Source organism: Heterodontus francisci, chromosome 3 (assembly GCF_036365525.1).
Source record: "Heterodontus francisci isolate sHetFra1 chromosome 3, sHetFra1.hap1, whole genome shotgun sequence".
Lineage (NCBI taxonomy): Eukaryota > Metazoa > Chordata > Chondrichthyes > Heterodontiformes > Heterodontidae > Heterodontus > Heterodontus francisci.
The window spans coordinates 76,960,720-76,988,547 of record NC_090373.1 but is presented as its reverse complement, the minus strand read 5'-3'; the positions used below and the strand labels follow the sequence as shown (position 1 = coordinate 76,988,547).

General features: G+C 41.0%; 1 long non-coding RNA gene across 1 annotated transcript in view; it reads left to right on the top strand.

Moving 5' to 3' along the window:
* The first annotated feature begins 10,378 nt into the window (after positions 1–10,378).
* Positions 10,379–27,828, top strand: part of LOC137352378 (uncharacterized) — a 70,818-nt gene continuing 53,368 nt past the window's right edge. The window contains exon 1 of the long non-coding RNA XR_010969694.1: positions 10,379–10,468. This is a non-coding gene — a long non-coding RNA (uncharacterized lncRNA). The remainder of the gene's footprint in view (positions 10,469–27,828) is intronic.

The window sequence follows — 27,828 nt, the reverse complement described above, 5'->3', positions numbered from 1 at the left end:
AATCCCATGTGACCCCATGCTTCATTTACATATGAAATCATGTGGGAAACAGGAAACATGGTGGAAGCAGAAGTTACGCCAACTTCCAATTCTGCCAACTTCCTGTTCTGCCATCGGGAATGGTGCGGGGGTCATGAAATCCTGGATAAAATATTAAAATGGAAAAGAAAAGGTGCCCTTCTAAACGCACCTCTCTCCCCTAGTGAATCTTCTCTAATTATTTTGGGATCTTTCCCATCCAAAGAAATGTGTTAAAATAGATTTTTGTGTAAAAGTTGGTAAATGATAAAAGTAATCATTGAAATAACATACTTCATGCAAGGGTATGATAGTGAAGCTGTTGGAGCCAATCTTGCCCAAATTGATTGGGGGCGTGCAGCCATCTACTCAGATCAGATAATTTTACACAGCAAATACTGTTTCTTCCAACAATTAAATGATTAAGGTATCATCACTTATCAGCAAACTTTTAAAAGGTAAATCGTGCTACATATCTAGTGGACAATTTTCATAAAAGAAAGAGCCTCTGGTTCACTCATGCTGAACTATACTGTAGCAGAATTTATGTAACTATTAATGAATAGCAGCAAAGCACATATTGGGGCTCAAGAATCAAAATTAATTTACAATTCTTAATTTAAAAAAGAGAGCAATTCAACTTAGTTGACCACATTAAGTGACAGAGAAAGTTCTGTCCAGTAGAGTAAAATAATGGTATTCCATAGTTCGACCACCTCATCTTAGGGACACTGGAGCTCAAAGATATAAGCAGAAGATTTTACAATTTGCTATATTAATGCAGACCATTTTATATCAAGTCTAGCTTGTATTGGGGCAATTGTATTAGGATAATCGTGTCAGATAGCTGAGTTCTGCTGAGATAATTGAATGAGTAAAATATATTTTAATGTATGTGTATGATGTATGTACATAAATTTTAATTAATAAGGAAGTAATTTGGGAAATTTAAAGGCTGCAATTTGTGTAGCCTTCACATTGGAAAGTAATGGGGTAGGAATCAACAAAGAGCACACCAAAAGCAACCAGGGGTAAGTTTCGGGCCAAGAAATGTTGGTTAAGCCTTTCAAGTGACAAAGGAATTGTGTGGAAGAAAAATTACTAATATTTGGTTTACCAATTTCTTGGAGTAAAATAACAAGGTGACATTAACCTCCTTGAAGAATCCGGTAATGTATGAATGCTGCAGAATATCTCCACAGCAGGAATTACATGGACAGTCAATGAAGGTTAGAGACCTTAATGTTTTATCAACATGAGGCAAGTGTATACATGGAAGAACTATTAAAGTGGATTTCATAATGTGTAATGGGCCTTGAACCTCAATTTAGTTTTTCACAGTTGGTGTTGTAAGCTGTGTCAAACAATTTTGTCAAACAAATAAGCTAGGTGAAGATGGAGAACTGGAAAGAGAAGTGCAAATATTTGACAATTGTTTTTTGCTGCTAAAAGCTCAATAAAACTGATTTGTATTTCTAACAGAGTAAACATTATCTTGTCTGGAATTAATACCTCAGTTTTATTTAAAAAAGTATGTTGCTTCTTTTTCTTGAATGAAATAAGATCCCAGTTATTTACTCATTATAAATAAATTAAAAAATACTGACAAATGCAACATTTCTTTTCTTTGCAGAAACTGCATTTTAAATTTTTATAAACACCTAGAATAAATCACCTATAATTATTATATATAAAACATGTATGGTGACAACATTATCCCTATTATTGCCTGCTCTAGTTTTCAAAGGTGAACGTAAACTGTAGAGCTATAAGTAAACAGAGACAAGGGCTGAATTTTACCCCACCCCAAAGAGCGGGATGGTGGCAGGGGGATGGTGTATAATGGAGCGGGAGGCTCCAGGAGCCCTTCCCAACTTGCTCCCACCTCTGCCGCCACTGTACGCAGGGCAGCGATGGCAAAAAAAGCCCGCCCACCCCAGGCCAATCAAGGCTCTTAGGTGGCCACTTAAGGGCCTTCGCCCATCTCCACGCAGATTTTAAACATGGCAAGTGGGCATCCTGGGCCCAAGAGAAGTCGCCTGACAAAAACAAGTGGCTCTCAAACGTCCCGGGGGGGGGTCTTCATGAGCGGGCAGCCTGTGCTCGATGGAGGGCTGCCCCTGCTACCTCAACCACCCCCAACACGCCCCCTCTTCCCCCCAACCAACCACCCTTGCCTCGCCGGGGCCCGACTGATTACCCCTGGCGAGGCAACCAAAACTTACCTTTGCTCCAGGCTCCCCGACATCTCTTCATGCTGGGCTGTAGTCCCAGCAGTGGCCACCGCTCCCAGTGACGCTGCTGGGACTAAGAGTTGCCAGCCCGCTGATTGGCCAGCAGCTCTATTAGGTGGAACGTCCTACCTCAAGTGGCTGGAAGTCCTGCCTCACACCAATTGAAGTTCGGCAACCCACAAAATACGGGTTGGATCCTCAGGCCAGGCGGAAGCAGGTTCACCACCGACTTTTCAGTCAGTGGCCAGCTCCTGTCCGCCTCGGGTAAAATCCTGGCCTAGCAAATGATTAGCCTCTTAGAAGAAACTGATCTTATGATTTTTGATTGATTATATGCAGAATCTATTAGATTATGATTACAGTGCTGAGAAACATGAATTAAAATATTGCCCAAAGCCAAAAATAATTTGTATCATCATCACTCTAGAAGAAGCCAGTGAACCTTGAGATTCATTTAAGTAGATAGCTTTTAAAGTAGCTCTCGTGGGAAACATACAATAATTGAAACTAATGCAATTTGTTTTTCCAGCAACAGTGAGATCTGGGCGTACAGGTCCACAGGTCACTGAAAGTGGCAACGCAGGTGGATAAGGTAGTCAAGAAGGCATACAGCATGCTTGCCTTCATCGCTCGGGGCATAGAGTATAAAAATTGGCAAGTCATGCTGCAGCTGTACAGAACTTTAGTTAGGCCACACTTAGAATATTGCATGCAATTCTGGTCGCCACACTACCAGAAGGACGTGGAGGCTTTGAAGAGGGTACAGAAGAGGTTTACCAGGATGTTGCCTGGTCTGGAAGGCATTAGCTATGAGGAGAAGTTGGATAAACTCGGATTGTTTTCACTGGAACGACGGAGGTGGAGGGGTGACATGATAGAGGTTTACAAAGTTATGAGCGGCATGGACAGAGTGGATAGTCAGAAGCTTTTTCCCAGGGTGGAAGAGTCAGTTACTAGGGGACATAGGTTTAAGGTGAGAGGGGCAAAGTTTAGAGAGGATGTGCGAGGCAAGTTCTTTACACAGAGGGTGGTGAGTGCCTGGAACTTGCTGCTGGGGGAGGTGGTGGAAGCAGGTACGACAGCGACGTTTAAGAGGCATCTTGACAAATACATGAATAGGATGGGAATAGAGGGATACGGTCCCCGGAAGTGCAGAAGGTGTTAGTTTAGGCAGGCATCAAGATCGGCACAGGCTTGGAGGGCTGATTGGCCTGTTCCTGTGTTGTACTGTTCTTTGTTCTTTGTTCCTTGTTCAGCCGGTCAGTGACTGTATTCAGTTTGGTAGCAGTAAAAATTACAGCATTTATGCAGCACACTATGCTCCCTATTTTAAACTTTGAAACTGTTAGCTCTGGTAGTTTGGTGTGTAAAGTGCACTTCTACTTTTGGCCATGAACGAGCCCTACAAGTTTCTCGAGCAATTTGATCTTTCTGATACCTTGTACTATAAGAATATGGTTGTAGATATAATTATAAAGAAAAAAGGAAGACTTGCATTTGTATAGTACCTTTCATGACTTCAGGATGTCCCAAAATGCTTTACAGCCAATGAACTATGTTTAAAGTGTAGTCAGTGTTGCACTGTAGGAAACACAGCAAGCAATTTGCGAACAGAGAGGTCCCACAAACAGCAATGTGATCAATGATCAAGCAATCTTTTTTTAAAGTTAATTGAGGGATAAATATTGGCCATAAAACTGGGGAGTACTTTCCTTATCATAAGCATAACAACAAAAAACAACTTTCAAATTTAAGTGGAATGAGTATCTATATGATTAATATTATCATAAAATAACAAAATTTAACTTCTTAGCCAAAATAGCAACTGGTAACTAACATGACCTCTACAAATCGGAGATGGATTAAAGGAAGACAACGCAAATATGGTTTTAGCTCCAGTTCATTTCAATGGACCTTCTTTTATCTCTTCTTATTTCTGGAGAGTTGGATTCTTCTGGTGTTATGGAGTAAAAGGGATCTCCAAAAGTACAGGAGCAAATAAGCGTTATTCATAAGTGAAGATTTTGATGCAGCACTGAAGCACAGTGATGAGGTGTCATTGAGAATTATTGTATGTTTTTGCTGTTTTACCTGAGTTCCAATGAGAAAAATAGATCCCAAGCCATTGACTCACTTGCAACCAACAACAAAGAAAAGCCCTTCACTTATATCACTTCCACTGACTCGGTTGGCAGTATTTCTGCTTCTCAGTCAGAAGGCGATGGCTTCAAGCCTCTTTCTAGGATATAAACACATAATAATCTGGACTGACACTTCAAGTGCTGTGCTGAGAGAATGCTGCATTGTCAGAGGTGATACTTTTCAGGTGTGATATTTAATTGCAGCCCTATTAAGGTGCATGTAAACAATCCCAGTGTAGATTTTCCTACACATGCTGTCTGACTTTTGGGAATTTGCCATGTCATTTACCTGTCCAAATTTCTGGTGTCACTACAGATTGTGCATCCAAATGCAGATGGGTTGTAATGATATTCAAACAGGTGGGCAGAAGACTTAACAGAAAATGACAATCTTGCCAGCAAAGAAAATATAAGTTGAACAAAGAAGGGGAGGGAATTCTCCCAGTGTCCTAACCGACATTCCCCCACCACCAAAAATAGGTTAACTGCTCAGTCATTTATCTAATTTATGTGATTCTGCTGCATAGGTCTGCAATTGTGTTTGCCTTCATAATGGTGACAATAATTCAAAGATAATTAATTGCTTCTGAAGTGTCTTGGGGATGATGAGGTTCTATACAAATGCAATTGCTTTCTTTACATCAGAATAAATAATTCTCCTTCCTTCATCTGTCTATAGTAACCAAACTGGTTTCTCATGCTGCTAAGTCACTATGAGAGGAGTTTGACATGTTAGTTAGTGTTCCTCCTTCCTGAGCCATTAATCTGTTCCTGCAGTTTGAAAATGTTGTCTGTGTGTCAATGAAGTGTTGTATCAGGGGAAACCTAGATTTGTCGAGGGGTGATTTTCATCTTAATTCAGAATGTAACATACTGGAAAAAGGGACAGAGGCTCATAACACTGGGCATCCAATCTTGTCACGCATTACATTCATTTCTGATGTGCCTCGGGAGGGATGAGGAAACTCGATCCTGAAACAGGTGGAAACTTTAGATGATATTTTTATTATGATGTTCAAATGATGTAGGAGAAACATTTTAAGCCCCCTGTGTCTTTTTCCAACCTATGCTCCTGTACAGTGCCAGGTGAAAGTCATACCCATATGTAATGGGCAGCCAGAGTTGCTGGATCAGTTACAGGTGAAAGATCATTTAAAAGGCATGGCAAGAAGATTAAATGAACATTTTCTATGCAATCTCTGTGCTGATTTTCTTATTTTAAGTTTACTTTTTTTGCTGCCACTTTTGGATTTTATGAGACTTTGTGACAATTGCTCTGCTGCTTTTTATCTTCTATCTCCATTAATGGGTTTCCCAATCGGGATGCCCATATGTGTGAGCTTTTTGGAGGAGGAAGAAGAAGGCTGACAGCTGGTACAGCAGGCTATAGCAGAGATGCTTCATGCCCATCTGTCAATAATCCTCACATCTGCATCTATGTTCAGCGGTGCACATACCTCACTTTGGCATGTGATTAGTGTAAGTGGAGACTTCAACTCTCAAAGTTAGTTGTGACATCGTGGATATATATATGAAGGCCTGAACAATTGTTATGCTGGATGGTTCTTCAGAAGCCTCCTGATCACAGCATATTATGCCTTAAGTGCTACTGCGTGAAAGAGATCATCATCCAGCAAAGTTTGATTGGTCACATGCACCAAGATGTCAGCAACCGTATTTGCAGACATGGTTGCACCTACCTGGCAATAATCTCTGGGAACTGTCTTCACAGGGCTCAGGTCAGCAATAAGGCAAATGCAGCACTGTGCCATCTGCTTGAAGGACACACTATAGACCATAAGACCAATAATAGTAACAGTCAACTGAATCCTCTGCTCTCCAACTCCTTCTCAACCTGTTGTTACAACCAGGTGAGAAAGGTGTCTAGGGGTTCCTTTCAGCCTTCACCTGGTCTTACTGTAACAGAGTTTAATTTTAAACACACATTGTTTTGAGATCCCCCTTGGTGAATCCTTGTTCACCACTTTCCAATTATAAGGCAAAGAAATGAGCACTAACAGGCTTTCTTATGTTTAAAGAAGAAAAGTGAAATTTATTAAAACTTAAACTTAAACTCTAATTCGGTTAATGCCTACGGATACACGACGCGCCCGTGCTAGCATGCATACGTGATACACACATGCAGAAAAGGACAGAAAAGAGCAGGAGAAAAAGAAAGTGGAGAGGTTTGAGGCCGTATCTGAAGAGTTTCTTGTTACTGTGCTTCGAGCTCACTGAAGAGTCCTTTTGTAGGTAGTTCTTGCTTGTAGGTAATTCTTGCTTTTCGTTGAGACCTAGTATTCTTCTTAAACCTTGTTCGCTGTAGGAGACTTTTCTCTCTTGGGGTTCATGTGTCTTCAATGGATTCCAAAGCTGGTGAGAAAGAGATGGGAGCAGCCAGGAGAGATATGTTCTGAATCCAGAAGCAGGAGCTTTCTGTCTTCAAACACACTGTTTCTCCAATTTAAAACTCTCAGTTCAAAACTCTGCAACAGCCAGTTAGTCATGTGACTAAACAGGTCTGACCACGTCCGCTCTGTGGATTGGGAGCAATTGTTCCAACACTGTCTGCTAGAATGTAAAAAGGTCTTTCTGGCTAGAAGCCTGGCAATTCCTTGTAATAGGCCCTATTTTCTTCCCAGCAACAATTTGAAGTTTAATGTCCATGTGGCGAAATGAATGTGCCTCATTCTTGGCAGGTTGGGGCCTGCATGGCACTGTGAAAATGGAACATTAGGGAGACTAACAGGGCTAACCTCTTTTCAACTACTCAATGCCTCTCATCATTTCAGCAGCGAATGAAACATTCAGGAATTAAAATCCTATTGTCTAATGTAGAGTGAGAGGAGAACAATGTTTTGTCTCTCCCTGTAACAGGTACACCAGAATAACCGCTTTATTTTGGACTAAACTGTTATTCTTTTTAAATTGTCTAGAATCACATTGTCAAATGTCAGCAATGAAGTTAAAAATCAGAAAGGGTAATACACAAGGTAAGATCACATGGGGTTAGGGGCAATTTATTAGCTTGGATAGAGGATTGGCTAACCAACAGAAAACAGAGAGTCAGGATAAATGGGTCTTTTTCTAGTTGGCGAGATGTAACTAGTGGGGTGCCACAGGGTTCAGTCCTTGGGCCCCAACTATTTACAATCTATATTAATGACTTGGATGCAGGGATAGAAGGTACTATAGCCAAATTTGCAGATGACACTAAAATAGGTGGGATAGTAAGTTGCAATAAAGAAATAAGAAATTTACAAATGAATATGGATAGGTTAGGTGAATGGGCCAAAATTTGGCAGATGGAGTTTAACGTGGATAAGTGTGAGGTTAAAAACAGAAAGTGCTGGAAAAACTCATCATCTGTGGAGAGAGAAGCAGAGTTAATGTTTCAGGTCAGTGACCCTTCTTCAGAACTGGCAGATATAAGGAAGATAAAAGATTTTAAGCAAGTAAAGCAGGGGTGGGGCAAGAGATAACAAAAGAGAAGGTATTGATAGGACAAGGTCACAGAATAGCTGACCAGAAGGTCATGGAGCAAAGGCAAACAATATGTTAATGGTGTGCTGAAAGACAAAGCATTAGTACAGATCGGGTGTTAATGGACTGAAAACTGAACAGCCACATGCATAAACGTGAAAAAAACAGTGGGTAGGCACAGTAGAAACAAATTGAACAAACTAAAATAAAATGAACACACAAAAAACACAAAAAGTGTGAGGTTATCTATTTTGGTCAGAAGAATAGAAAGGCAAATTATTAGCTAAATGGAGAGAAACTTCAGAGTACTTCGGTGCAGAGGGATATGGGTGTCCTCGTGCATGAATCACAGAAAGCTAGTATGCAGGTACAGCAGGTAATAAGGAAGGCAAATGGAATTTTGGCATTTATTGCTAAAGGAATAGAATATAAAAGTAGGGATGTGTTGCTGCAACTGTACAAGGCATTAGTGGGACCACACCTGGAGTATTGTGTACTGTTTTGGTCCCCTTACTTCAGGAGGGATGTAGTTGCATTGGAGGCAGTTCGGAGGAGGTTCACTAGATTGATTCCAGGGATGAGGAGTTTGTTTTATGAAGAGAGATTGAGCAGTTTAGGCCTTTACTCTCTAGAGTTTAGAAGAATGAGAGGAGATCTAATTGAGGTATATAAGATGATTAAGGGGTTTGACAAAGTAGACGTAGAGAGGATGTTTCCTCTGGTGGGGCAATCTAGAACGAGAGGTCATAGTTTTAGGATAAGGTGTAGCAGATTTACAACAGAGATGAGGAGAAATTACTTCTCTCAAAGGGTCGTGAGTCTGTGGAATTCACTACCCCGGAGTGCAGTGGATGCCAGGACATTGAGTAAATTTAAGGAGGAAATAGACGGATGTTTAATTAGTAATGGGTTGAAGGGTTATGGAGAATGGGCAGGAAAGTGGAGTTGAGGCCAAGATTAGATCAGCTCTGATCGTATTGAATGGCGGAGCAGGCTAGAGGCACTGAATTGCCTACTCCTAGTTCTTACATTCTTATGTTCTTATATTTGTGGAAATAGAGCTAAAGTTATCTTCATTGAGTTATTTTTATTGACCTGGTGCCCGTTAAATTAGGTAACAATAATTCAGTAAATACCTTGTGCATCTATAGTTAATGCTTTGTTTCAGTGTTGTTATTATATAACTTACCTTCAGGCTTATACAGTCATTTCAGACATATATTTAACCTGCCTTTGTCAAAGAGCCCAACTTCTATAGGGTCAGATCATAACTACTTCCTATTTTTCCAAAGTGGCAGAACTGCATGAATGGAAATCAGTCACATTTGCCCAGTTCAATCACATAGGGACAATATTTCCTCTTTTCTTGATAAACAAGGAAAATGTCCATTTTTATCATAGTTTACGACAAGTGAATACAATTACTTAAGCATGGGTTTCAAACTGTGCACCTCCTAAGAATGTGGTTGTGTTTGTAGGAACAAAACATAGCAGCAATCTTGAGACACCTGCAGCAGCAATCCTTTAATAGTCTTAAGCAACTAACCAGCCATTTAACCAACATAAATGTTGTAAAATCATTAGTCTAGTTGTGCATTTCACTGAGACAGAAAAACATTAGCAGTAATGTAGTATTGGAGACTGTCAGAGTGCAAATTACATTACACATGCCATGATGGGAAACAGAATGAACTGCAGGAAAAAAATTCCCATGGGTCAAATTGCATCATTTCAATCCTTGCTGCTCTCACATTAAAGATAAAACTTACACAAAAATGTGGACACAAATTGAAGTAGATAGTGGAACATATAACTCAGAAACAAGTCACTACATTTGAGGAAGAAAAAGTTGTTATTCAAGGGGTGCATAAAACTACACATATGTACCATACTAATCATTTTTTGTGATTTATGCAAATCAAATATTGATTTTTTTCCACCCACAATGTCCACAGTGGGTAATTATACATATAATGGCAGTACAGTTCCAAAACCAGCAAAAGGCAAGTTCACAATTGATGGTTGAAGGTGCTCCTTAATAGTAGAGTCTATCTGCAGCCAACACAGAGAAGTTCACAACACACAAGAAACAAATGTGGCAGTGCACCATACACACAACACTTTAAACAACTTAATAAAATGAATTCACTTTAAACAACTTAATAAAAATGAATTCACTTTTAACAAATTGGTTCGTTCTACAGAAAAGAACGTGCCAGATATTCAAAAGCCAAAAGGTAGTTATGTATCCTGTTTTAGAAATGAAAGTTTTGACTTCTTTTTATTAATAAACAGTAATGAATTAGAATACTGTTGACCTCCACTTTCTGCTGAGTTCATTCAATAAGATTTTGTTAACCTCAGTGGCAGAAGTCCGGCACTAAGGACACATCTGAAGTGAAGCCTGTTTCATAAGTTTTCAAGTGACTAACTAACACCTGGGTTAGTAATTATCAGTGTCATTAACCCAGCTATAGAAAGCAATAAACTGAGCAGAGCCACAGGACCATTGTACACAAACGTTGCTTTGGCTTGAGAGAAAAAGGACAGTCTTTTGGGGCTAGCAGAATTGACAACCACCATCACCTGTCAGTAAGTAATGCAGAACAAATATTTTTCCTGCAGGTAAAGTGGGTGTTACCAAGGTTCCAGATCTGGAAGGTTTTGCAAAGATTCTGGACCTGGAGGAAGGTTTGGAAAAAGTGCCACAACCTCAATAAGAGTACCAAGATCAAAGAGCAAGATAAATTAAATTTCTTCACCCTTGAAAGGCAATGAACAAAATTAGATCTTACAAAGTCATGCAAGATATTAATTTTGAGTAGAAAAGAATGTGGAACACTATCATTTCAGGACAAGGGGAAACAGGGAAAACTGACAAATGGCAAGTTCATGATTGATGTTAGAAAGCATTTCTTCACACAAAGGACTGGATCTTATTCTCCTCCCGATGCCGGGTTTTGTGGTGGGACAGCCGGAGAATTGGAGTGGTAACGGCTGCCACGGAACCCGGGGCCGGGATTGCCGGTTCTGATTCTCCTGCCCAGAGACCAATTGAGGCCCTTAAGAGATCATACCAGTGGCGGGGGGAGGGCCTCCGCTGTGTGGGGAGGACACCTTGGAAAACGAAGTACCCTCCCTGTGGGTTTGGGGGAGACCCTCCTTCACGGGCAATTTGTGGCCCACAGAGGATCCCTACCGGGAACCAATATACCCCCAGGACACCCCCAACCCCTGGACCGAACGCCCAACCCCACTTTGCCAGGGCCTTCTGGACTAGCCCCAGCGGTCCCACCTCACCCACCTCTTCTCTGGGGTTCCAGTGCTGGGCCTGGGTCCAAGGCCTCTGCAGTACCAGCAGTTGCCACTGCTCCCAGTGGTGCTGCCAATACTGCTGAGCTGCCAGCCCTGTGATTGGCTGGCAGCTCTTGGAGGTGGGATCCCTGTCCCTCTTTCATCTTTAAAGGGATGGGCATCCCGTCTCCTTGAACTTTCACCCCAAAAAACCGGAGGATCGTTCCGGGGGGGGCCCACTTCCTGCATAAAATCCAGCCCAAAGTGTAAACAGTACCAGAAACGGGCACCCAGATGGGAAAGTGAAGGCAAAAATTCTGGAATCATTCAAGAGGCAACTAGATGCTGTACTGGAAAGTCTGGATGAAGCGTAACAACATAGGAATACAAGATCAAGAGTAGACCATTAAGCCCCTCGAATCTGTTCCATCAACTAAGGTCACATTATAACTGATGTGTATGTCAACTGCATATCCCTTGATGTGCTTACTGAACAAAAATCTATCAATCTCAGTCTTGAAAATTTCAATTGATCTTGTATCCCTTTTTAAGGGAGAATAGCCTCCTTCAGCTGCAGTTGTCTTTGTCAAGAGAAGTGTAAGTTAATGCAGGCTCAATATATGTGACCTTAGTTCCGTTTTTAAATAAATGGAAATAAAAGTCAGAAGAGATGTAAAACAGGCCGCAATTCACTCTTACCCATTTTACAGTATTGCATAAGGCCAAAGTCTACCCCTTTATTTACAGTACTGCATTTTCTGCAAGATAATAGGTTGGTGACAAACATAACAACAGGGTTAAAGTCAACCATTTTTAATCAGTAATATATCACCACTAAAACAACACTCTACCATGAATTTATGCATGAAGTACAAACTAGTTATATATAAACCTCAGCAGAAATAGTACTGGAGCACTCTATTGTTTGGGCTTATTGGCATTACATGATTGCTGTTTCTCTAAACAAAGAAACAAATCATGCCAGAGTTTAAAGGAAGTCAAATGCCATTGAAGAAAAGTAATTAAATAATCATTCTACCATGTCATATGCTTTTAGCTTTCCTACTTTCTGAAATTATCCATGATTCAGCCATTTTGCTGCAGCACTTAATCCATTTAAACATTGCCCTTGACCCATATTGTTCACAGGAGGCTTTAGTCCTGCTAAAATTCCACATTAAAGAAAAATAAGCCAAGATGGCATAAAATGGGCAATATATCTGTTTCAGAGTTTCTAAGTTTATTGCAGCAATTTGAATATGATGAATAAATGCATAATGCAGTTACAGTACACATTCTGATGGAATCCCCACATGCCAAATGGAAAATATTAATTTCATCATATGGAACTCTGTCTGAGTCCTTTTTACTGGATATTATTACAAATAACTTTTTTTAAAAAGCAAAACAGAACAGCAAAAGATGGCCACACACAATTTGCATATGAGAAGCCAAAGGGAGGCAGCTGGAAGACAGAGGTGATTGCCCAATCTAGCCAGAACAATGGGGGTGCTCCCTGATTGAATTAACTAGAAGGGTTTTGTCAATGTTGGTCATCAAAAACCATCGACACCCATTGACTTTGAAAGAGCCAAATCCATCCCCCCTCCACCCCCGCAACAAGTACGTCTAAAGAACTTTGAATTTCAAATGAACCTTCCAGAAACTTCTGTTTTCAACAAAGAGGGGGTCACATGACATACCTGCTTGGGTAACTCTGAGTTTGTGAATTGTGCCTCAGAAGAGAGACAGTAACTGAACTCCAAGGAAGGAACACCTCTCTCTCTCCTGTCTCCCGCTCCAGCAAAGTCCCAGGGGAGCCTCAGCTGCAGCTAAACCTCAAATCTACAGACCCTCACAGGCAACAACCAAGAGGATGGATAAAGCCTCTCTTCGGCCTTCTGGAACCAGAGAAGGAAGCCTGAATTGTGCACGTGGTCCAGCGAGGACTTCAAACTTCAATTTCACCTAAGGACACTGGGACTACACTGCCATATTTAAATTCCATTTTTATTAAGGACTCTACTCCAACTTCCGAACTCTGCCTTTTCCCTCTGTATCTATTTGTCTGTGTGTGCCTCTCATATGAATATGAGCATGGATGCGCATGTATTTTAGTAATTTTAACCAGTTTAGAGTGATAAGAGTAATAAACTTACATTTTTCTTGTTTAAACTCAAGAAAACCTGTCTGATTGGGTCATTTACAATTATAATTAGAGGAGCAGGAGCAGGAGCAAGTGCTCACTGAGGTGGTAAGTTAAATCATTGTTTTTAAAAGATAAGCCCTGTAGCGGTCAAACAGGGAAGGAGCGAAAGGGGATCCTGAACCCCTTCTTCACCTGGTCGTAATGACATCCATTCAAATTAGAGGATTTAGTGGGAAGAAAGAGCAAAGGATGGTAGCAGATGGCCACGGATAAATGTAAACAGTGAGGAAAACAGCTCTTTTCCATCTTCCTCGTCGCAACACTCTACCTCATCTCCATGAAGTTCCCTAAGGGAGTAGATCTACTCAACAGGATGAGTGGGAAATTCGTGGGAATCTCTTGCCTAAGACCACCCAAAATGAAGAAGAAGCATCTGCGAAGGTGCCAGCCAGTTCGAATAACGTCGACATGCGCAGGCAGCGACCAAGTGCAAACAGCGGAAGCAGCATTCGGAAATTCAAGCATCCCATTCACTCGCCTCACCAAACACCACCTGCCCCACCTGTGGCTGAGTGTGCAGATCCAGAATTGCACTATTCAGTCACCTAAGGACCCACAATCCTGGAGTGTACGAAAGTCATCCTCATTCCCAAAGACATTCAAATTAGTTTGAGAATAAGAAGTGAATATCTACTTTCTGCTGCGATCAATATAATTTACTGTTCTAATTTGGATCCAAGTAAGATGAAAGAAAGAACTGACATTTATATAATGTTTTTCATGACCTCAGGATGTCCCATAGCATTTTACATTTGAAATGTGGTCAATGTTGTAATGTGGTGCACAGCAAGGTTCCACAAACTGCAATGAGATATATAGCCAGATAATCAATTTCTGATATAAAAACAAGAAATGCTGGAACCACTCAGCAGGTCTGGCAGCATCAGTTTCTGATACTGGTTGAGGGATAAATGTTTGTCTATGTCAACAGGAAAAATCTTCTGCTCTTCTTTAAGTAGTGCCATGAGATCTTTTACATCCCCTTGAGAGGATAAGTTGGGGCTCAGTTTAACGCTTCATCCAAAAGCTTTGGAACATCCTGAGGAATGTGGAATTTTAGCAGTACTAAAGCAATATCAGTCAAGTTCATCCAAAAAACATCTCCAATCATGCAGCACTTCTTCAGTACTGCATTGAAGTGGTAGCCTAGATTATGTGATCAAGTTTCTGGAGTGGGAAATTAACCTAAAGGCTTCTTAGATGAGAGTGCCACCACCGAGCCAGGGCTGATACCTTATCAGTTGTTAGCATGATGTGCAATCTTAAGGGTAATTTATATAATTATAATAAAGGATTTACAGGTGATCTTGTCTGGCACTAATGCACCACTGACACTGTGAGTAAGATATTCATCCTAGCTGGTCAATTCATCACCTGATAGGCCACTGAGCCAGTCAAACCAACAAGGTTTGATCCTCAATCTCTGCTCAGTTAGCTGCTTTCAGATGGGATAGCTGCAAAGGTACTAAATTAGACCCCAATTTAAAGCTAAGAAGGGGAAAATCAGTCAGGGCAGCAGCTCCTGGACAATAGCCAGTGATCTCCTGTTGGAAAATGCTCCTATCTGGCTGTGATGCCACCATGATCGAATAGTCTGCAATGATTAATTCGTGCTTGAAAAAAAATCTCTTGATGAGGTATCAAAGTAGTGCTGACAACTACAGAAACTTATCCTAGTCTCGACATATTAATAAAAGCTATTTCGTTTATGAAAAGTCTGTTTACACATTTAGATATTTACATGGCTAAACTCCTCTTAATTTTTCTTGGAGCCTAAACAGTTCAATGCATTACAGAGCATTAAATGTAAAGTCTTATCATCCATACACATAATGCATTTTACAACATGACATTAATGGTCTCAATTTCTATCTTTGCAGATAGTGAACCATTAATTATTCATCCCAATACATCAGTTTATTAAACATTCATCCCAATCAACCAGTTCGTCATCACACAGTTCATTTAATGTTTGAGTGGGGTCACTATGTCATTGTAAAACTCATGCTTCATATCTTTCCACAAAGCTCATCAAAAACCTGACTTAACCTTCAGTGTATCTTATTCTCCAATTTATCATACAGATGACTTCAAAGCTTTAAACTCCATTAAGCACTACAGTTTGGTCAGCATAAATGTCCTAGGTCTTATACTTCCATTAAGAACGTTAAGATGTCTTAACTTGTCCTTGCCAGCAAAGAAGAGAAATTTAAAATAAATCTGTGATTGATAAATCAATGTCTGTCTGTCTATCATTGATTTAGCCTTATTTTAAAATAATATTTCTGTAATTTTGAAATCAGACTAAGTCAATAATATATGATGCCAGAATGGAGCTGGTTGTGTACACCTGCTAACATGTGTGCAACAGAAAAGTGAACAGGGTTGGATTCTACTCTGATATATAGCAACAGAGGAGCATGGAAAGCGGAAGGTCTACTGCCAGATCCCCACTCTTGTGAATACCACTTCACATGTTCTTCATCTCCAACCCCCCACCCCTCACTCCACCCCAAACTGCAAGGATCTCAGCCACTCACTCCTTGCCTGGCGTGTCACATGTAACTGATGTGGCAGAAGTGAGGGAAATCAAGTTACTTTTCTGTCATCTTTCCGTATACCACAAACCCCGTGTAAGATCTGTATGTGGATGGGGAGGCAGTAGGAAGATTATTGAAGAACCTGTTAGAGGGAGAGGGCCCAGTATGATAATTTGATAATTTGATAAATGATAATTTACCCATCTCATCTGCTCCAATAACTGTAGCAAAAGGGGCCTGTTACGTCCAGGTGAGAAAGGTATCTAGGGGTCCCTCTCAGCCTTCACCTGGTCTTACTGCAACAGGGTTTAATTTTAAACACACCGTGTTTACCCCTTAGTGAATCCTTGTACACTACTTTCCAATTATAAGGCAAAGAAACCAGCACAAACAGGCTTTCTTAGGTTTAAAGAAGAAAAGTTGAGATTTATTAAACTTAAACTCTAATTCGGTTAACAGCTATGGATACACGCCACACTCTACGCTAGTGTGCACATGCGATACACACATGCAAATAGAGACAGAAAAGAGCAGAAGAAAAATAAAGTGGAAAAGTTTGAGGCAATATCTGAAGAGTTGTTGTTATGTTCTTCGAGCTCACTGTAGAGTCCTTGATTGTAGGTAGATCTTACTTTTCGTTGGGGCCCAGTATTCTTCTTAAACCTTGTTCGCTGTAGGAGACTTTTCTCTCTTGGAGTTCATGTGTCTTCAGTGGATTCAGAGGCTTGCGAAACAAAGATAGGAGCAGGCAGAAGATATCTTCTCAGTCCAGGGGCAAACAGCTTTCTTCCCAAACTGTTTGTATAAATTCAAAAAAATTAGGTTGCCCAGCAGATTAGTCACGTGACTAAATGGTTTGACCATGTCCATTTGTGTATTCAGCCCTCTTAACAGTCAACCCAGAATGGTCATTAGCAGGGGAGGTAAAGCATTTGAAGCACTTACAATATTTGGATCATCCTCATCCCTGCACCCTTTTTGACACTTTCAAAGATAGAAACATAGGAATAGGAGGAGGCCATCCAGCCCCTTAAGCCCATTCAATTCGATCACGGCAGGTCATGACTTCTACTTCATTATCCTCACTACAACCTTCCCATTACATCTCCATTCTGATAGCTTAGCTAGTGGTAGAGCTGCAAAATTGTACTCCTATTATCACTGAACAAGCCCACCAATCTGATACCTGGAAGTGCTATATTATCTTCAGTGCAACATTTACAACTGCCAACAACCCCTAGCAATGAATGTGCGTCATTAAGCATATTGAAATTAACCTACATATTCTAACATAAACCAAATTTTATCAGGGCTTATGCCAAGAACAATGAATGTATATTCATGTTGGTGAGAATAGCTGCACCTACGGGGAACTGCAGTTTCTCTGATATCCAGAATACCACTGTTCATGTGCACCAATGCATGATGCGCAAAGTATTCCATACATACGTACAGTGTTCTGAATTTTAAGTTACACAGGACATTACTGATTGCAACAAATATAAACCAGCAAACCTAGGGAAGGAAAATCTATTAAATATGCCTCACTTAGACTGGCTTTCAGCAAAGGAGCGGTAGTCTGTAATACATTCTTATTTTTGTCCTCTTTGAGTTCACTTCAACCATCCTATTCTCCTCCTTCAGTTCCCTCTATGGTCCATCTCCATGGCACTGCCCTCCTGGTTCCACTCCTATTTGTCCCAGCAAAGTCAGTTCATCCCCTCCCATGGCTTCTTCCCCCATGCTGCCCACATACGATTTTTTTTTTATTCATTCATGGGATGTGGGCTTCGCTGGCTAGGCCAGCATTTATTGCCCATCCTAATTGCCCTTGAGAAGGTGGTGGTGAGCTGCCTTCTTGAACCGCCGCAGTCCTTGTGAGGTAGATACACCCACAGTGCTGTTAGAAAAGGAGTTCCAGGGACATGATTCTTTGGTGTCCCTTCTATGCCTCATCAATGTGCTGCATCTTGGTGGCATCATATAAAACATAGGGTCAGCTTTCATTTGCTTATCAACGATAGTCAATGCCACAAGTGTATATGTTCACAAAGTATAATTGTTTGATGCTGCAATAACATTGGCAGTGTTTTATTTAATGGCATAAATAGTCAGATGGCTGTTTTTTGAAAACTTATTTTAATGGGATATCACGTGAGATCTCTTCTTGGATTTAATTATTTTTATCTTGTGTGGTAGAGCAGCACTAAAAAGTATTTTGGAAATACTGTGCTTTACAAGAAATAAAAAATCAGAAATATAAATTTCACCAAAAATAGTGAAAATTGCTGAATTCACACTGGTGCGGAAATGGGAAAGTACTGACCTTTAATATGTAACATGCCTCACTGCATTTAAATTGGTAAAAGTTTTCAGCAAATATTATACTGGTCTTCAGAGATGGAGTTACTCTGAACTAAAATTAATTAAAATGTACAAGTGGTAACCAAAAAACTCATAAATATTGCTGATGATAATACTTAACATTTAAATGGTTCATTTGCATTTAATATCATAGTGAAACAATTAACTGATATTAATTATTTTCTCCATTACTTTTTGAAGGTCATTGCCTGTTACAGGAAATTACTTTCATGATGGTAGCGACAATACAGAAATATGAAATGTATTGATTTTAATGCTTCCCTTGACGAAAATTCTTTGATTGAAATCAAAATCTACCATGAAAAAGTGACTTTCTGGTATATAAAGCCTATATAAATATCAACAGGCTATAAGTTTCATTTGTAATTACTCTGATTATTCAACACCATTCTTTTTGTTAGGAATGTCATTATGCAAGCAAAATAGTCCAGTTATCTAATCATTCCTATAAAGTACATAAGGAAAAGAGTTGTCACCTGATAAGAAGATTAATCTGGTTATAAACCCCATGGTCTGACAGTGTGTTTTGATAATGAAAGTTTTCATTGTAAGGAGGAACTGCCATGTTCTGCAGTGATGCCAAATGAATCCACTGGCAATCAAGGTGGGGGTTGGAAAGAGTGGGCTGAATTTTACTGGCTCCTGGACGCCGCAGGACGCATCGCGGGGACCAGTAAAATTTTGCAGGGAGAGGCCCGCCTCGACCCGTGACATCAAGAAGGGCCCGCTGCAAATTACCAGTGGTGGGGGGACCTTGGTGCTTACCTCTGCAGATTATGCAGCCTGCCGCCTTTCCTGCACACTTCCTGATTTTACCTTGAATGGGCGGCCATCACATGCCATCCCGTTCACCATTAGAAAAGCCGGCGGTCATCGGAGGCAGAAGGTTTCACGTCAGAAGGTAAGTTCTGTTTTCAGGGCTCCCATAGTGGCAGCGGTTCTCAAGCTTGACGCCTATGCAGCTTTTTAGGGGTCCACCAGAGACCTTTGTGGGATCACACAGTCAGCAGTGCACCGCTGCATCAGGGAGGTCACCAATGTCCTGCACCGGAGGGCCAGTGAGGATGTCCGCTTCAGGACAGAGTCTCACAGCCAGGCCCAGAGGGCCATCAGTTTCGGCACCATTGCCGGAGAACCATAGATTGTAATGTTCATAGTCTGCACTCATGTGACCATCAGGCCTTCCAGCTGGCTACCACCTGCAGACACCATTAAAGGAGTCCTCTCAATCTAGGTGAAGCTGGTATGTGATCACCGTAGATGCTTCATGCAAAACAGTGACCGCTTCTCAGGCAGCTGTCATGACACCAGGGACCTGCGCCAATCCCAGCTGCCACCGCTGTTCACTGAACTGGCTCAGATGGAGGGGTGGCTTCTTGGAGATAAGGGCTATCCTTTGCAGACATGGCTCCCAACACCAGTGAGAGGTCTCACCACTACTGCAGAGGAGAGATGCAACGCCAGCCACTGAGCTACAAGAGCCACCATTAGGCAGGTGATCGGCATGCTGAAAGAGCATTTCCAATAGCTGGATGGCTAGGGCGATGCCCTGTACTACGGGCCGAAAAGGCCAGCTCCTTTCATGGCTGCTCTGCACAACTACGCACCCAATAGGAGCCAGGCCTGGCATGATGAGCAGGGACGTCAACAGGATTTGTCCTCGGACTATGAGGACGCTGAAGACCTACAACATGAAAGATGCATGGGAAGGCAGATGGCACCCAGGCTCTGTACGCAGGGCTAGCAGTGAGCTAGGGATGTACGGAAGTGGATTATCAGACAAAGACTGTCTGTTCCATAGGAACCAACATGAGCTCTGCAAGCCACACATCACCCTTGCTCATCTGCTGTGCACCTGTCCACATCTGCAGCATCCTTGTGTAAACCATCAGAGGCCGCAGCTGACTGAGCCAATGTCCATGTCACTGCATCCGTGGAGACGCTCATGAGTAATGGTGGTATGGCAATGATGTTATTGCATACATTGGCTCAACTGAAGGGCCAACAGTGCAAAGGGATGTGACATTGGCACTGCATGCTGGCACACATCGCTCGCACAGAGAAAAGGACACACATGCGGGTGAGGAACTTTTCGTGAAAAACGTATTTACATTGCTGTGACACCTGTGCATTCCCATTTGTGTCAGTGTGTTCTCTGTAAACAGAGAGGTTGCCCCTTCTTGGTGCAACCTCTGCACTAGCAGCCAGACTGGAGGAAGGCGGCTGATCCGATTGCCCTTTGTGGATGACTTTGGTGCCAATACCCTGTGTACACGAAGCCTAGCGGGCTCCGGCTAGCTGGAGGAATGTTTATTCATCCCCTTCCAGCATTGGACCCTTTGACAGCGGATGGCCCCATGGCTATTCGCCTCCTCTGCTATCTCCAGCCAGACTGCCTTGTTCTAGCGGAAGGGCCTCTTCTTAGCACCTCTGGTGAAAAGGACCTCCCACCTTGCCCATACAGTCAGGAGGAGAGTGAGCAGGGAGGCATTGCTGAACTGTGGGGCCACCCTAGAGCACCCCTCTGCCATCCTCGGCTTTTGGTGTGGTCCTTTAAATGCAAAGGTGACTCCACCGTGTAACAGCTTTAACTTCTGGCTGCAAGGGTTTTTCTTGCACATGTTCGAAAACCAATGCATGACTAGTGAGGAAATCTGTGCTGTTGTCATGGTTTTTCAACTATTACACATTGACACATGTTCACGAACACTTTGCTTCTGCAGCAGCTGATCATGTTTATTGAGGTAATATTTCTAGTTGGCAATGCAGCTAGAAAATGAACATATTTTCCTGTTTTCTAAACAAAGATCGTATAATAGCAGTTATATCTATTTTCACATAACAGTTAGCAGAGAAATGAATACAGATTCCAAATGCAAATTAGTCTGCGGCTTTTTACAGTCAGATGATTATATGCTCATAGTAGGTAATTATTCTTCAATTATGGTTTTTTTTCTGTTGTGTATTTGTCTTTTATGGTACATTTAAGTCTCAAGTCCTGGAATGTGCGAAATTAAGATTATTCATCCAGACGAGGCACACCTACAAGAAGGAATGTTACACTTGTGGGGGAGAAGAGGATCACAACTTCACAGGACACTGGGACACAGCAGGGTAAGTATGTGGCAGCAAAGCAGAAAGTGCTGGGGAAACTCAGCAGGTCAGGCAGCATCTGTGGAGAGAGAAGCAGAGTTAACTTTCCTGTCTGAGAATTTAGTGAAGTTAACTCTGCGTCTCTCTCCTCAGATGCTGCCTGACCTGCTGAGTTTCTCCAGCATTTTCCATTTTGCTGCCAGATTGACAGCAGCCCCACTCTTCAGCAGTCAGGTAAGTATTTCTTTGACAGCTGTCAGAAAGCAGGTGCTGGGGCGCTTTAAATAGGGCCCCAGCACCTGCTACACAGTTGTCAAAGGGTTCCTCACTGCACCGAATGTCCCACCTCCCCCCACGTAATATGACAGGGGTGTGGGCGGCTCGGCGCAGTGATGCTAATGAGCCCCTGCACAAAATATCGCGGGGGCTCTGCGGTGGCCGCTAAATGCGGGCACCCCGCTGAGTTTAAAGGGCGCCGCCACACATCTTTCACGAGAGGATGCTTTATAGAAAAGACAGAGGTAATGTATTGATTCAGTAGCAACACTGCCAGCTAGTCAATTACCCAATTACTATACTTTTAAATATGTCTTCTGCCTTTCACTCACTCATTCCCTTCGTAACATACATTAAGATCCATGTTTTGAGAAGAAAAAATGATTATATCATTCTATGAAATTTCCTTTAAAGGCAGCAGTCAGAGGAAAGCAAAGCCTGGAAATGACTGTGAGCAATATTATTTCATACAAATGTTTGGTGCATTCATACTAATTTGTTCTCTCTGCTGTTTTAACAGAGGCGTTAGCCCCTTCAAACCCAGCAGTTTATTATTTCCATTGAAAGAGTGGTGAGAGGAGTTTGCAAAAATGGCACCGATGATAATGTTTCTCACAGTCATTTCAGGCTTAAGCATGCAAGAGCAGTTTATTATTGCACATAAACAGAGCAGAAGACTAAATAATTGTTTTTAAGGTTGACAAATCTAGGTTTGGACCAAATCCAATCACGCAGGATACTACCAGAGCTGAAAACAAAGCTAAGCAAAAGAAGAAATGGCCAGGTGATGCCAAGTCTAAGCCCTAAAATGTATACAATGATAGTTATAACATAATTTAATAAAATTCAAAACTTACATCATGTACAAAGAATTGTCATGGCAGTATTTTAGATTGGTTAGAAGTAGATAATGGTGTCCCATAAGGTTCTGTTCTGAGACTATATACATTTCTGTTCACTATATATCGATGAATTGGATTTTGACTTAAAGAGAGTGTTGTCAAAATGGATTACCAAATTTTAAATTTCTAAGGAACATGTAAGAAGACTGTTGGGAAATCACAATATGATTAGGCAGAGTCAACACTGTTTTATGAAAGGGAATTTATGTTTGACAGATATATTAGAGTTTTTGGGGGTATATCTAGCAGGGTAGATAAGGAGGGAACCAGTGGATGTACTTAATTTGGATTTTCAGAAGGCATTCAAAAAGGTGTCAAACAAAAGATTGTTACTCAAGATTAGGGCTCCTGAAATTAGGAGTAATATATTAGCATGGATTGAGGATTGGTTAGCAGCGAGTCCGAATAAATGGGTAATTTTCAGGATGGCAGAGTGTATCTAGTGGAGTGTCGCAAGGATCAGTGCTTGGGCCTCCGCTATTTACAATCTATATCAATGACTCAGGTGAGGGGGCCACGTGTAATATATTCAGGTTTGCTGATGATACAAAGCAACGTGGGAAAGTAAGCTGTGAGGTGGATGCAAAGGGCCTGCAAAGGGATATAGACCAGTTAACTAATTGGGCAAGAAGGTGGCAGACAGACTATAATATTTAGAGATACAGCACTGAAACAGGCCCTTCGGCCCACCGAGTCTGTGCCGACCAAGAACCACCCATTTATACTAACCCTACAGTAATCCCATATTCCCTACACGAAGGGCAATTTACAATGGCCAATTTACCTATCACCTGCAAGTCTTTGGCGGTGGGAGGAAACCGGAGCACCCGGCGAAAACCCACGCAAATAATATGGGGAAGTGTGAAATTATCCACTTTTATAGGAAGAATGGCAAAAGAGAATATTTTTTAAAGGTGAGAGATTACTTAATGTTGGTATTCAGAGGGATTTGGAAATCCTTGTAAGCAAATTGCAGCAAGTGAACATACAGGTACAGCAAGCAATTAGAAATGCAAATCCTATATTGGCCTTTATTGCAAATGGTTTGGAGTATGATGAAGTCTTTCTGCAATTATATAGGGATTTTGTGATGCCACACCTGGAGTACTGTGTACGGTTTTGGTCTCCTTACCTAAGGAAAGATGTATTTGCCTTAGAGAGTGTGCAACAAAGGTTCACGAGATTAATTCCTGGTATAAGAGCCCTATGAGGAGAGATTGAGTAGAATGGGCTTATATTCTCTGGAGTTTAAAAGAATGAGAGGTGATCTCATTGAAATATATAACATTTTTAGAGAGTGCTTGACAGAGTAGATGCTGAAAGGCTTCTTCTTCTGGCGAGAAATAGGGTCTGTGTCTCAAGATAAGAGGCAGGGGAAGGTGGCAGATAGTGAAATTTGAATTCAATTAATAAAAAAAAGTCTGGAATTAAAAAGCTAGTCTAATGGTGACCATGAAACCATTGTCGATTGTTGTAATAATTCATCTGGTTCACTAACGACCTTTAGGGAAGGAAATCTGTTATCCTCACCTGGTCTGGCCTATATGTGATTCCAGATCCACGGTAATGTGGTTGACTCTTAAATGCCCTCTGAAATGGCCACTCGGTTCAAGGGCAATTAGGGATGGGCAATAAATGCTGGTCTAGCCAGTGATGCCCACATCCCAAGAATGAATTTAAGAGATAAGGAGAAATTTCTTTACTCAGAAGGTCATGAATCTTTGGAATTCTCTACCCCCAGACAGCTGTGGTTGCTCATTAAATGCATATATTCAAGAGTGAAAGTGATAAATTTTGGGGCACTAAGGAAATCAAAGTATATGATGAGGTTAAGGCTAGAAAGTGAAGTTGATATAGAAGTACAGCCATAATCTTATTGAATGGCGGAACAGGGTCAAAAGGCTGTACGGCCTACTCCTGCTCCAATTTCTTATGTTCTTATGTTCTAAAATTTACACTAAGTTTGAAAAAAGATTTGGCTGCTGCAATCATATTGTTTATGTGGTTCAGGAAAAAAAACAGATGTGGAAATAGGTTTGTTTAAAAATCATACCTTAATGGATTAGTTAATGCTAACACAGAGAGGAAAATATTGGTGTCTATTTTATTATATTTTAAAGTGTATGAGCAATTCTACAAAAGTCAAAGTGATACATTTTTTCAACTCCATCTTACATTATTTATCCTTGACTAATTGCATTCCTTAGTGTGACATTTCTGTCATGCCAGGAAATCATTAATAATCAAGTGACACAGTGTATCAAACCAACAGCTTATAACTCAATTCTATTCCTAACCAATCATTTTATTCAGAATTTTTTGAAAGATGTGAATTCACACAGCAATAATTGTTATCAAATATTTTCTTATCTTTCATCTTGTTTGAGGTTGTTCGTTTTACACTTCTACTCAACTGCCATCACAGGCCTGATATTCCTTTTCTTGCGTTCACTGAAGTATTGTAGACTCTCATGGTTAAGATTTAGTCAAAGTCGGTGGCGAGGATCCTGTTATGATTTCTCAGGTGGGGAGTTTTCAAAATCACCTTGCAGCCTCTGCCTCTGTGGTTTAAAGATATTACAGGCAGAGTCTCCTTCTTGGCTAGAATGAATCTCTCAGCTTCCTGGCTGGCTGGCTTTCTGTCTCTGTCTTTCAGAGAGCTCTTTTTTAAGAAAAAACCTCATCAGGCTTGGTTTTGGTCAGGTGACCATAGATGCCATTGTTTCATAATGTGGTTTGAATGTGGCTTATCTTGATGAAGTGGTTTTATGTCCCACCTATTATGTCCCATTTGGCTTTGAATCCAGAGTCTTCCTGTTTTCAAAGGCCTCTGTCAACCCAATTCTTAAAGATAGGAGCCATTTAGCATTGAATGGCTGTTTATCATTTTAAAGTGCCTTCCCCAGGACTAGTCCAGCCACTATGTATATTTACAGTACAGGAGAGGGAACCTTACCTCTTAATCCATCTTGTCTGCATCAAAAGTGGTGTCCATTTATTGGAGTTTAGTTCATCACTTCATTTTTACAGTTCATAATTGCTCCAGTTCACTTTAGTTCATAACTGTTCCTTGCATGAGCATGACACATGGACTTGACAGATTGTATAAAAGATTGACAAAATTCAATTTGGAGATCCCTGGATCAGTACTAGCATTTACGTTGCTGGATTAGGCTAAGATTTCTCATATGGACAGGCTACTGGTTCTAACTGGTATTCATTTCTCAGAGAGGGAGACCCTGTTGGATCGGATGTCTACCGCCTTGGTGGCACAAAACAATAGAGGACTCAATGACTGCCAGATTTCAGAATGGTCCAGATACCGGATGCAGGTGTTAATACAATGGAAGATTAAAAACAGGCAGAATGAGGATAAAAACATTTTTATCAGATCTGGCTACTACAACAGAAAACAGTAGCAATGATAGGTGAATGAATCCCAGGAATGCCAAAGGAACAGTTAATAGGTGCTTCAGGTGTGACTTTATGCATTGAACTGCCCAAAGTGGAAAGGCAGGGTCCTCAAAATGAATCTGAACAAATGATACTAGTCACAAGGAGTTTTGGTCCTCTGATGAATATATTAGTCATGAGCCTGTTTAACTGTGCTGTGCTTCCACTTCGACAGTGGAACAGATTTGTTGAAATGTTATCTTGATTCATTAAGTAGTGAGGATCAACACAAGGTCAAGGAATATAAAAGTACTATTTACTTTATATTTGATAATGATAACACATTGAAGTCAGTATATAATTCCATGTAAAGTAGTTGGAGTAAGCCATTTTATAAGTACTGATGTAGTCTCTAGTGAGACAGCTATGCTGCTGAGTAAACTTTCTATGAAAAAGGCTTAAGTTAAACTTGACGTGGAACATGAAAAGGCAATTCTTTTTGGAAAGTCAGTTGAACTGCAGTTTACCCAGTCAGGGCATTATTGATCCCCTTAACAAAACCTAATGTTTCTCATCAGAGTATTAGACAAGTATTAATGGTATCAGGTGATAAGAATCAGAGAGAAAAAATGCAAATTGTCTTAAAGTTACATAAACAATTTGCTCACCCTACTTGTCAAAGGTTAAAAATCCTGCTAAAGGATGAAGGTGTAGTTGATAAAGGGTATACGAAGCTAATAGAAGAGATTAGTGAGAAGTGTGAAATCTGTAAAAAGTATCAGAGGACTCCACCACGTCCTATTGTAAATCTTGGCCCATGACTTTAACAAGGCAGTTGCCATTGATGTAAAGGTATGGGATAAAGAGAATATTTTTATTCTACATTTTGTAGGCCTGGCAACCAGATTTAGTCTTTCTATAATAATAAACAGTAAGGACAAAAGGATTATCATAGGCAGATTCATGGAGAAATGGATAGGAACCAGAATTGGGACACCAGTGAAATTTCTGACTGGCAAATTCCCCTCTATTGTCAATGATGAATTCAGAGACATGTGTGAAAACATAAACGTCATGGACATGAAAGTCCTTTCAACAATGGACTCTGTGAAAGGAATTATGCAGTGAGTGATGAAATGCTGCATAAAATTTTAGCTGGTCATCCAGACTGCAAGCTGACAACTGTCCTGGCATGTTCATGAACCGGTGGTTCATGCAGAAAATTCACTCCAGATGATTGGAGGGTATAGTCCCTATCAATTAGCCAATGGGTGAAATCCCAAATTGCCTTTAGTGCTGTGTGATAGTCCTCCTTCTGCGAATGTACGACTATTAGTCGCAATTTTCTGCACGCTTAAATACTTTACATGCAGGCAGATGGACTTTCATCAAGGCAGAGGTCTCGGAGAAGATTGGGAGAGCATTGAGACATTGTATAGACCATCCAAGAATTTGGTGTACATTAAAAAGGAAAGTCATAGGGAATGGAACGGTCTGGTAAGATAGTAAGTAATGATGGTTAAGACAGTACTTATCATACATGGAAATCAAACTAATAACCATTTGATTGGAACATTCCTCATGATTAGTGAGAAGTAATTGCAAAATCTCAGACTCTGAGCAAATGATAGAAGTAAACAAGGCACCTGTATCTCAAATGCTCATGTGTTTTGTGATGAAGGTCCTGAGGAACATAATATGGCAGATCAAGGGCTGGATAGTGGTAATGTGAGTGATCATGACACACAGTACAGAGCTTTCACATCCAAAGGCCAATTGCCCCGAGTGCGTACTCAGGTAACATATATTCCAGAGGGGTCTATTGGATTGGAGGATGTGACAATTGTGGGACGTGCAGGA